Below are 13,626 nucleotides of genomic sequence, written 5' to 3' on the forward strand. Positions count from 1 at the left end.
ATGGAATGTTTTATTCCAGTTGAGGTGGGGTAGCTTAGTTCATAGAAGTACTTGACCTAAGCGACAATTGGATGAAGGGTCCTATTGCAGTTCAGTTGGGCAGCTTAAAGATTTGCAAGTTAATAACCTCTGGTTTTATTCCAGTTGAGTTGGGCCAACTTAAAGCTTTGTGAGTGCTTGACCTCAGTGAAAATGTATTCAACGGTTCTATTCCAGCCGACTTGGTCCTGCTGTAGAAACTAGAACAACTACTTTTGGAATACAATGAATTTTCAGGCAGTATACCAAATCAATTAGGTAATTTGATGAAACTTAAACAACTATCGATTTCTGGATTAAATATTTCTGGTTCTATTCCTCCTGGAATATTCAGGCTTCCTCTCTATTATCTATCTCTTACTCTTAACCTCACAACAAGCCTACCTAAAGCCATTGGCAACTTGACCACACTAACCTACTTAGCACTTTATGAAAGTGGACTCACTCGCATCCCGGTAGAAATTTCTAGTTTGACCAAATTGACCTTCTTATCTCTCTATAGTAATGAACTCACTCACATCCCTAAATGCATTGCCAAGCTGACCAAATTGACCTCCTTAGCTATAGATTTCAATAGGCTCACTAACAATATACCTAAAGGTATTCTCAACTTGACTCAATTAGGAATATTAGATCTTTCTTCAAACATGATTAGTGGTGGAATTCCTATAGCTCTTACCAACTTGAGTCAATTGGGTTACCTAGATCTTAGTAACAATATATTAAGTGGTAGTATTCATATAACTATAAATAATTTGGCTCAACTATATCTTTGTAATAATATACTCAATGGTAGCATTATTGAAACCATTACCAATTTAAGGAACCTTCAATACCTTTCTTTCTCGAGTAACAATTTGACAGGGACAATTCCAAGAGCCGTAGGAAAACTTCATTTGTTGGAATACTTCATGTTGCATTCAAACAAGTTAACTGGACATATTCCATATAGCATAGGCCATTTAAGCTCTCTCTCTACACTAACCATATATAATAACAATATCTTAGGGAGTATACCTGAGAGTATTAATGGTTTGATTTCATTAGACACATTAGATTTATCAGAAAACAACTTGGAGGGAACAATTCCTAATAGCATTGGCAATTGTACTTATATGACAATATTCTCTGCTCACTCTAATAATTTCTCTGGGACATTTCATGTGCCTTTGGCCAATTCTAGGTACCTTAAAGTCCTGGATTTAAGGAAAAATAGATTGATGGGGGAGCTTCCTCAGTACTTTACATCTTTTCAGCATTTGGAAGCTTTATCCTTGGTTATAATAATTTGCATGGTTGTATTCCTCAACACATCACAAATCTTACCAAGCTACATGTGTTTTATTTATCAAACAACAAATTCATTGGAAGTATACCAACACATCTCGAGAGGCTCTCTGGATTTGAAAATGTGTCAAATAATAATGAACTAGACTTGGAAATTATTATTGACATGAAAGGAATTAAGTACAATATGTCATATCTATTGACTACAAACACTATATTAGATTTGTCTTGTAATAATCTTACAAGAGAAATCCCTATAAGCATAGGAAGCATGAGTATCTTACGACTATTGAATTTATCTAGAAACCAATTGGAAGGAAAAATCCCTACATCTCTTAGTGATATACCTTATTTGGAGCAATTGGACTTGTCAAAAACTAATTTGAGTGAACTTATTCCTGAATTTCTCTCTAAGTTATCAATGTTGGCTTCTTTGAATGTTTCATATAACAACCTTTGTCCCCCAATTCTGACAGGGACACAATTTTCCACTTTCAATGTAACATCTTTTGACAAGAATGAATGCTTATGTGGGCTTCCTCTACCAACATGCAAACAAAATGATAAGCCAAAGAGAACAACTGCTGGAGGCAATAACAATAGTAGTGATGTTAAAAGGGGATTCTTGAGCTATGCCAATGAAAAAGTGTCCTTGTTAGCATTTTCAGTGGGATCAGGGATTGGATTTGGTGGACTTGTTGTTATGTTCATCATTTGGGACAAAGCAAGATTTCGGGTAATGGGCATGTCCTCCAACACAAGAAAGTCATTTTATGGAGTTTACCGATTCCCAAAATAGGTCACAAGGTTTTATCCATATAGCTCAATGTATTATTGTATGTCTTATTATTTTTTTAAGGTTTCCTTTTCATAAAGACGTGAATACTTTTTTAAACATTTTTCATTATCAACATGACTACACATTTTTGTAATCATTTTGTATTTTTTTAAATAAAATGTGAAACCTTTTAAATTTTTATTTTTGTATTTTGTATTTATTTTATTTTTTATTTTTTATATATAAAACATTAAAAATTAAAATCGAGCAAACACACTAAGAGTGAGAATATTGATGTTTTATAATATATTTAATTAAAACTAACCAAATATGTATGTGTATTTTATTTATTTATTATAGTCCACATTGCTTTTTTATTTAAAAAACATTTCATTTTTATTTTGAAAGAGACACATGTCAACTCCATGTTGAGCACACACAAAATCACACATTGCCTTCATACTTGGCTATAGAATGTGCCTCTTATAATAATAAAAAATGCAAATACATGTTTCGCTAGTTTTAATTAAATATATTATATAACATCAATATTCTCACTCTTTGTGTGTTTGCTCGATTCATTGTTTGTTGATATTACAACCCAATATGAAGAGATAAAGCTGCCATAAAAATACTTTATTCTTACTCTTAGCCATAAGTAATCAAGAAAAATAATTTCATTGTTGATATTACAACCAAGTATGGAAGAGACAAAGGCGTGATAAAAATATTTCACTCTCTCTCAACCATAATAATCAGGCCGCATAATTTTAGGAATAGTCTTTAAGTGTCACTTTTGAGAGTTCTGAATGATTTATGGGGCAAAAACATTTATGATCAAATCTTGATTTGTGTTGTTTAAATCAGTTTTTTGACTGCATAAGCAGATTCAACACCCTCGCACTTCAATTGTGAAGAGTTCATAGGTCAAACTTGTGATTTCAATGAATCCCTGTCAAATTCTAGACAAATTAGATTGGAAAATAAACCAAAAAACTTTTCAAAAAGTAGCACTTAAAACTAATCGCATAATTTTATAGAGAGAGATAAACTAAATATCAACTTATTTGATATTTAACATTTCACTAACTTATTTGAACATCAACTTCTTATATGTATATATGGATAAATAATAATAATAATAATTATGTTGATCATAATAAAATGTTTAAATGTTCAAAGAAAAAGAGTAACTGAAAGTAAAAAAAAATCAATTTGTGTGATTTATTTAATTCTTAACATGATGTAATATATGGCATTTAAAAAATATTATTCATAAAAAAAAAATCAATATAAGTCATAAATAAAATATCTTATTATGTAGAGTTAAGTAATATTGAAGAGTATTTAAAAAAATATTACTAAAAAAGAAAAAAATCATTTTAATGTGAACAATGCAATTAATAAATAAAATATTTCAATGTCACCTATGCATATATTATATACGGTTCAAATAGAACTATGTGGATATTACATAAAGCAATTAAAAAAAAATTATAATTAAAACATTTCAAGCAATCTCACCATTTTATATTCTAACCTTTTTTCAATTATATTTTATAGGTCAATTTTCTTTAAAATCTAGCATAGGTTTGATGGAATTGTTGATATATGCTATGTAGTGTACCTAATCTAGGTTCCAAATAAATTTTTCAAAGCTTTGTCCATTTATGCATTCAAAAATAAGTCTCCAAAAGGATAGAATCTTCCGAGTGCAAACTTTTTTCCCAAGTTTTACACCCTAAAATGGGTTTGCACCTCAAAAGATATTTGATCCCTCTTGGAGCTTGCTAGATCCATGGTTAAGATGGATATATATAGATTTAAATAATAATGAAATACATATTCCATTGCATGCCAAAAAAATAAAAAGTCTATAAAACCATTATTCATGACATTGGTGCATAACCTACTTCAGAATAGCAATACAAAAATATAATTTGAAAATTTTAAATTATTAAATATTATTTTTTCCAAATTTTTTGTAATTTATTGATATAACTTTTATAATTTATTAATTCTAATCAATAATAAAATTTGTTATAAATAATTAGAAATATTAATTAAAAATGTTCAAATTATATTTAAATAATTTAAATAAAGAATTTATATAAGAATAAATTTAAGGGTTTCCCAGGAGGAGTAGAGGAGATGATGACATGGTGTTATCTTAAAGCACTTTTTGGTGTAAAGGTCACCAATTCGAAACTATGTGGGAAAAAATATAACCATGCTAAGAATTGGTGTGGACCAAGCTATTTGTGAACCCCAGGTGATTTTGATAACTTAGATGTCCCTAGGTTGTGGCTACTCAAGCCACAAATTAAGCATGTCAATCATCTCAAGACTCACATGACCTACAAACAAAAAAAGGAATAAATTTAAGTATAATTAATGTTAAAAAATTGTATACATTTAAATGTATTATTATAACTTTTGTAATTACCAGCCTATATCCATCTTAACCCTGGATCTATCAAGCACCGAGAGGGATCAAATCTCTCGAGGTGCAAACATATTTTTTGAGTGCAAAACTTGAGGAAGGGTTTGCACCTTGAGATATTTGATCCCTCATGGCGCTTGATATATCTAGGGTTAATATGGACCTAGGTTGGTTATATAATACTATATAGTATCTATATTTGTATTTATGTGTCTCTTTGTTATTCCCTCTCTCTATCTCACTCACCAAACATACACACACTCTCTCCATATCTATATATCTCTCTCTCCCTCCCTCTTCCTCTCTCCCTCTCTCTCTCTTCTCTCTTGTTCTCTCCCTCTCTTCCCTCTTGCTCTCCTCTCTCCCTCACTGTCTCTTCATATCTCCCTTATCACTCCGTCTTTCTCTCCACCTTCTCCCTCTATGTCTTTCTCCTTCCCTCTCTCTCTCCCCCTCCAACTCCAACTCTCTCTTTCTCCTCTATCTTGAGCCCTATCTCCCTTCCTTCCTCTCTCTCCCTTTCTCTACCACCTCCCTCTATATTTCTCCCGCCCATCACTCTCTCTCTCTCTCTCTTCCCTCCAACTCTACAACTATATCACTGCCTCTCTCCTTCTCTCTCTCCCCTCCATTTCTATGTATCCCCCTCTCTCTCTTCCCCTTATCTCCCTATCTCTCTCCTCTAATCTTCCTTTTCATCCCTCCTCTCCTCTCTCCTTCATTCTCTCTCCATCTCTCCCTTGTCACTCTCTCTCGTCCCCTCCAACTCCATCTCTCTCTCTCTCTCTCTCTTCCCCCCTCTCTCTCCCTCTCTACCACCTCCCCCTCTCCCCCCATGACTCTCTCTCTTTCCTCTCCCACCAGCTCACTCATTATCTCCCTCCCTCACCCCCTCACCCCCTTTCTCTCTCTTAAATTTTATCCCATTGTATTGTATTTAAGAAAGTATCTAAAATAAAAAAATTCAGCTGGTTATAAACTATTAAACCTATATTTTGGATCAATCATGCCAAAGAAAATACAATACTAGGAAGCATGCACTATTTTTCCTCTATTATTGTTAGTCACTTTGTCTACTCCCATCTCTTGGATCCTTAGTTAAGATGAATTTATGTTGATTCTTAATAATATTATTTATATTGTATAAATTTCACATCTTTATATATAAAAGTATTCTCTTTTTTAATTTTATTAAAACCTTGCTTTAATTTATATGGGAATATTTTTAGTAGTTGTGAGGATAGAGGGTTTAGATATATCTCAAAAGTAATTATAACATTTTACCTCTTAGATTTAATTATAAAAAATTTTGATTGTGAAATAGGTTATGTTTTTTGGGCATTTGTTGTTGATAAGTCATGGTATTCTCACAGAGACTATTTGCAAGTCAATAATATCCATGGTAAAGTGGGGGTGAATATCCATGGTTAAGAATCTTGTCATATTGTTATAAAATATTTTGATTGTGAAATAAGTTATAATTTTTGGGCATGTGTTATTGATAAGCCATTGTATTGTAACAAAACATATTCACAAGTTCATAATATCAATGACAAAGTGGGGGTGACTATCCATGGTTAAGAATCTTGTCGTATTATTATAAAAATTTTTATTGTGAAATAAGTTATGTTTTTTTAGCATGTGGTAGTAATAAGCCATGGTAATGGCTCATGGTATTATAACAAAGCCTATTTACAAGTTAATCCATGGTAAACTAGGGTTGGATATCCATGGTTAAGAATCTTGTCATATTGTTATAAAATATTTTGATTGTGAAATAAGTTTTTTTTTTTTGGGCATGTGGTAAAGATAAGCCATGGTATTGGCCCATGGTACTGTAACAAAGCTTATTTACAAGTTAATAATATCCACGATAAAGGGGGAGTGAATGTCCATGGTTAAGAATCTTGTCATGTTTTTATAAAATATTTTGATTTTGAAATAAGTTATGGTTTTTGAGAATGTGGTATGATAAGCCATGGTATTGTAGAAAAACATATTCACAAGTTAATAACAAAATCAAAATATAAAAATTTGAATTTTATTATTTTTATTACTTTAACTTTTTATTATTAATTGAGCCAACATTTAAATGTTTACACTCATCCCCAACACTAGGGTTTATATTACTTTTAACTTTTTATTTATTACTTTTTAACTTTATATTTATTACTTTAACTTATTTTTTTATTAATTCAGCTAACATTTAAATGTTTATGCTCATCCTGATATCACTTTTAACTTTATATTATTTTTTAATTGAGTCTTGCATACTTATATTACACCTACATATCTACCCTAAGGGTTTTAGAGAGTGCACAAAGAGAGATTTTTTTATGTATTTAATTAGGAATTAGATAATGTTTAAGAATGAATTTTATGAATATGTAATTAAATAGAATGATTTTTGTGGGGGTGGGGGAGTTAAAATGAATTTTTTCATGCCTCCACCTTATTAAATGGGTTGGCAATGACACATGAAAATGTGCATTTGAAATACATGTTTTTATTCCCCACCTTCATGATATATAATAAAATAAGGTGAGCATAATGATGTGCAGTGATATTGTGCATTTGAACCAGGAATATTAAATGCATAGTTTCATTCCCCCATCCACCATAACATATAATTAAATAGGATGAAAATGGGTTGGGGGTGAAATTTTGTGTTCTAAAATGCATAGTTTTAGACCCCACCCAAGGTGAAACTAAGGGCGGAGATAGTGAGAAAAATTGTGCATTTTGAACTATTTATTGTCTAAGGAAAATTTATGTATTTCATATTGGGTGGGGGGTAAAATTATGCATTTGTTTTGTCCCTAAGAAGCACAACTTTATCCCCCAACCCCACCCAGGTGAATAAAAATGTACAATTTCACCTCCCACCTCTACCCATAAAAAAATAAACAATTTCACCACTCATCTCCACCCACAATCACATGCATAGTTTTTCCACCCACCATCACCCATGAAAATGCATATATTTAACCCCTAACCTAACCCATAATAAAATGCAGAGTTTCACCAGCAATACCCAACCATAATTTTGGTTCGTGATGATGTGACTTGAAACTCTGTGTTTTGTTATGTTGGGGTGTTTTGTGAGATTGGGGTGGAGGATGAGATAATGCACTTTAAAATGCATAGTGTCACCCCCCCAACTTGAGATGAAATAGCAGGTGTGGGTGGAAGTGACACTATGGGTGTACAATTTATAGATGATAAGAATTTTATAAGTTTTTGTTTGAAACTTTACTATTCAGTGAATGATGTTTTAATATATATATATATATATATATATATATATATATATATATATATATATATATATATATATATATATATATATATATATATATATTTCTAATTAAAGTTATGAAGTAATTCAAAGTGTAGATAATAATTTTTTATTATTTTTATGTGATGTATTCATTTTGAATTAGTTTAAGTTAATAAAATGAGCTCATTCGCATTAACCAAATTAATTGGTTTCATTTTTCTAATATGTTTTTAATTAATCTAGAATGTTTGACAAGCCATTAGTTTGATTACTTTGGGGTCCAGTGCACCAAGTCTATGTTACCTACCTTACATTGGGTACCATCTTTGGATCAAGTGGAAGTGCTCAAAATGAGAATCAATAATAGTATTCAAAACACCCTTCAAGGGCCTTGATGCATAAAATAGACATGGAAACCTAGGCTATGTTTTAATTCCTAAACTTAATAACTACATGGTTAGATTAATTAATCAAGCAAGCCATCAAAGACTTTCCCTTGAAGGGTACTAATCATATAGTTATGTGTGTGCATAAATTTTATTGTGTACATTAAATCAATAACTAATTGCTTTGGATTGTTTAATTAAATTACTATCATAACCTTAAAAGGTGTGTGAATTAAATTTTAGTGCGGAAATGAACTAGCAAATGCACAAAATATTATGAAAAATATCAATTAATTAAAATAAATTCTAATATTGTTTTTAAAATGAGATGGAGAACACATAACTAGACTTTAAATAGAATATAAAATGAAAAAAACAATTCTATGTGTAGAAGTAAACCAAAGTTTTAAATGAAGCATTAAATTTCTGAATATATTCATAAACCCAATGAACTATAAGTGTATGGCAACTAACCATAAATAGTAAATAATTCATGAATATGTACAATATTTGAGTATGTAAAAAGAAGACTAAAACATGCTTGTAAACTAATACAAATGGATGAGAAAGACAAATAATATTCATAGAGAAACACAAGTATAGGTATGCTCCAAAAAGGATTTATTCATTGATAAACATCTATGTACAACCAATGGTAATATAAATGGTTTATCAATTACACTAGTTTCTTATAAACATGATGTTTCGAAGACCATATGTTGTTCGTAATAATTTAAATTTAGTTAGTATGAAGCATTAGATATGCAATGACTTCGCTAGCTCCATATTTAGATGTCTAAAATGTTTTTTCTATTATCGAAGTGATAATCATTGAGACATTCCAAATAAGTAAATAAATGAAGAAAATAAACAAAAAATAAATGTAGAGGAAAGCACCTTTGCTTCCAACATAATGTTGGACCTTCGATTGTAGCTTTCCTACAATTGCTAACAACAATGCACTAGTGGACTAAGATAATCAGGTTACATATAGCATAGATTTCACCCTAACATTGGACCTTAAATTGTAGCTTGCCTAGAATTGTTAACACCAATGCACTAGTGGACTAAGATAATGAACTTAGAGATAACATGGTAGAAAAATGAAACTATACTGACCCTTTCTTTTCTCCTCCTTTTGCTCAAGTTCCCTTCTTATATTTTTATAAATGGTAGATGGCTAGTAGAAAAAATGTAATTATGATCTCTTGAATTTACACTAGAAATTAAGTTTTTGGACATTTTTATTTCAATTTGCATGTATCAAGAATTTGGAAAATCATATAAGCTAAGACAACTAAGGTCCTAGGTCAACTAACAGTTTCAACTCAATGAATGTACATGTGAAAATATATTTGATGATGCATAAATTCTTATAATGTCAATATAAATACAATTTCGAAATGATAAGCTCATACGTTATTCATTTCATGCTTTTATATATATATATATATAAACAACACTATTGTTGATGTATCAAACAAACTATCATGCATTATTTACAAATTCAAATCCCCGATGAGGATTCTTACAATGAAGGTCTTTAAAAGGAGTGTTTTAAACATAAATTGCATCCCCATTATCAATTGGGATTTAATTCCACTCTTAGAATTCATCTAAGTATTTTATGGTAAATTATTTATCAACAATTAGTAAGGCCAAAATACCTTATCAATCACTCACAAAAAAAATTAACATCAACATTAAAGTATCTAAATCAAGCAAACCATAACTAGATCATTACCTCTTCCTTTAGCAAAGCATGTATACCATGCCCAAGACCAAGTGGAAAGAAGAGTTGTCTATGACAAGGAGTGTGTATAAAAAAGTATGAGAAAAATAACAAGGTGATAGTATGAGAGAGGAACTTGGTAGCAAGAAGTTTTTGACATGGAATTCAATCTTCCTTCAACCACCATTCAAGATTACTTCTTTGATCACTTAATCCATCATACTAAACAACCATATCAACCATAACTAAGAAACCTGTCATACTTGACTTTATATTTTAAACCTATATAAAATTCTTCATAATGAAATATCAACCAGAGTGACAAAAAATAAATCACTCAATACAATAATTATGTTGAAGTTTTTCATATGGAAAAGTAGCTCAATATTAACTTGTCTTTAATACACGAGCTTAGAATTAACATATGAGCCATAAATACATTAGCAAGTTTAAACTTGAACAGATATGAGTCATTTTATAATGTTTAGGCATTACAACTCTTTTTGTACCCATAACACAGGTAGAAATGCATACAATTTGCAAAAAATAGTGCGATTGAGGGTAACTTTACAATGTTAATAATAGAGGGAAAGCTTACTTAATTGTGAAATATTTCATTGGATGGAAGTGTTAGGAATAAGATCATGGAGCAATAAAATCAATATGAATACAAAATAAAACATAGAATGACACAATACAAAGGAGATACGAATATACATGGTTCACTTGATTTAGGATATGTCCAAAGAGAAATTACTAGTACTTCCATTTATTTCATCCCAAAATATGAATGGACGCAACCTATATCAATTCCACTATAACGTTCTCTTCAAACTCTATAGTTTCTGATGTCACAATTATAAATCTCTCTCAATAATACACAACTGCAATATAATGCTCTCATAAAAAGAGGGTTTCCTTCTAGGGTAATAGCCCCTAACATAACTTCTACCATAATATCCACAACTTAATGATGAATGGTCAACATTGACTATGAAATTATAATATTTTAGAAGGATTTTTTTTCTAAATATTTCTCTCAATGGGTTCTAAACTATTTTCATCACTTGACGTGGACCGTTTGGTGACAATAGTAGGGAACAAGGTCCCAAATAACCCCACATTAGAATTGATATCCAAACATGGCTAACAAATATGAATAAAAAAGATAATCAAACTCCATAAACAACAATCTCCCATGTGGAGACTAATTACAACAACTCCACCACTACTGCACCCACTAGATTATGCTTCAACTTTGGACCTAGCAAGTTTCACATCCTCAACATTATACTTGAAGACTAACTAAAACTAAGTAGGAGCATAATCTCACCTTGGTTATTGTCTTCATTAACATTTTTTAGGATTTTTGCTATTTTATATCTTTTCCAACTTCAATTATCCATTTTCCAAAATTGATCGTATAAAATAATACGCAAGCTATATATATTTAATATCAAAATGGAGGTTGAGTTCTTTGAAAGATAAATGTCACTCTATTATCGTTATATAACCTATTATTGACCCACTTCTTTCCCCATTCCTTCAAACCAAACCATCTCTTTGTTGTTGGCCCAAATGTCACACTCGGGGGGGGGGGGGCAGCGAAACAATGTGAGGTGAATTTTACAATTGCACAACCTTTCTTAATAATAAATTCATATATTAATGAACCATATAAATTATATCATCGATTATAACAATGCATTATGATATAAGAAACATACAAGAAGCCATCAATAGATCAAGAAACCATCACATCACAAAGCGACACACGTGTTTTTACACAGAAACCCATACGAGAGAAAACCACCAGTCTTATTCTTCTTCTTTATCTTGAATTCATTTACATCAATTTATAGGATCCAACCTACTAGAGGTGACTACTCCCAAGATAATTAGCTTACCACTTATGGTAGGCTACAAAGTGATTGAGGAACCAAGCTTGAAGATGTAAGTAATTACTCAATGTAGGCTACAACCTAATTGAGGCTCCAACCTCGATGATGAGTAGGCTCCAACCTTGAGAATGAGTAGGCCCCAAACTGCTCTAGGTTCCAAACTTAGTGGAGGCACCGACCTCATTCTTCAACTTCCTTTTGGACCTCTATTTCATCTCATATTCAAAATGGATCCACTTTCATGATATATTATTGAATTATAAGGAGTGACACAATATGCAATATGTTGTCAACATCACAACTTATACCATCATCTCAACCTGCACATACTATTACTACCACCATCATTGTAAACTTGCAAGAAATGTCATTGTCACCATCACTATAAACCTACAAGCACTGTAATTTCCATCACCAATTTAAAAAAAAACTATAAACATTATTGCCCATGCTCTGTTTGAACAAGTTCACCAATTCAATCACACAAACCCTTTCAAATCTTGTTTTCACTATCTATCAAAAAACACCTACTACATGCTCAAGGACCCATGAAGCATACACAAGAAATTATGTCCATCAAATAAGAATTAAAAGATCATCATACATATTTGGTTACATCTTCCTTTGATTCCTAATCATCAAAATTTTTTTGGAATCAAATGTGGACTAATATTGAGCCTACAATCCCAAAATAACCAAATATAACTATACAACAATCTAAATATTCTATGAACAAACTCTTTCTGTGTGTTCTTCAACAAATTGTCAAATTCTAGTGTCAACCACTAGATAATGTAAACTATATGACAAAATGGTAATCTATACAAAAAATAAAAAATCACCCAACCTATTCACCGTCAAGGATTGAACTTGTGACCATCGAGTTCTCAACAAAACTCTATATCAATCATGTTGCACTTCGTAGCCTACAAGGTATTTCCACCATTATTAATTTACAAACTACATACCCCCATATGGACCAGGCACAAGGCCCAACCAATGTTTATTGGATTGATGGACCCTAGCCTGTTTGCAACCAAAGTGTTAACACTTCCCTCCAACCACAATTAAAGTCAAGACTCAGATCAAATGCAACTGCAACCAATGTTGTTGGGTGTAGATTTTCAATTTCTTATCAATTTTTAATCAAAATCACAAGACACAAACATACTCTACTTCTCTATCGACATTAATTCACAATTTAGAACAAAAATTTTAGACATGCATTAAGAAATTACACACGTGCAAATATTGTTTTTCCCAGGGAAATAAATTTACTAAAATACCCAATGCCTTTTTGGATTAATCTAATGAATAAAGATGTATTGCAATTGCTTTGCTCAACTGAGCACAACCTGCAAGTGCATAAGCTATCTCTCTGGTCACTAAGAATCTCTGACCTAGACTTAGTCAATTTCTGCCTCTGCTTGAGCCCCTATTTCCTTGCGCAATTCCTTGAGAAATTAGGCCCCTATTATTTATGAAATTCCTCAAATTGATTACACAATTCCTAAGGGTTGATCATCTGACTGCATGCAACACCTTTACACTCAAGACTAGTCTACAAATGATGTTACACTACCTTGGAATCTCCACCATAGCTCAAGAACTCAAATTCTCTCCATGCAATAGATATTTTGGATCAATTGATCAATTAACTGGATGATCACTGAGTTTGACTGAAGTCCCACTACACAACTGACCTTCCACTAGTTCCTCCAAAAATTGGAACTAGTTTAACAACAAACAACTTGAGATAACTAACCTTGATTGCTACAAA

Source organism: Pinus tabuliformis, chromosome 2_1 (assembly GCF_031772625.1).
Source record: "Pinus tabuliformis cultivar Carrire ecotype Pingquan chromosome 2_1, CPIR1, whole genome shotgun sequence".
NCBI classification, from domain to species: Eukaryota; Viridiplantae; Streptophyta; class Pinopsida; order Pinales; family Pinaceae; genus Pinus; species Pinus tabuliformis.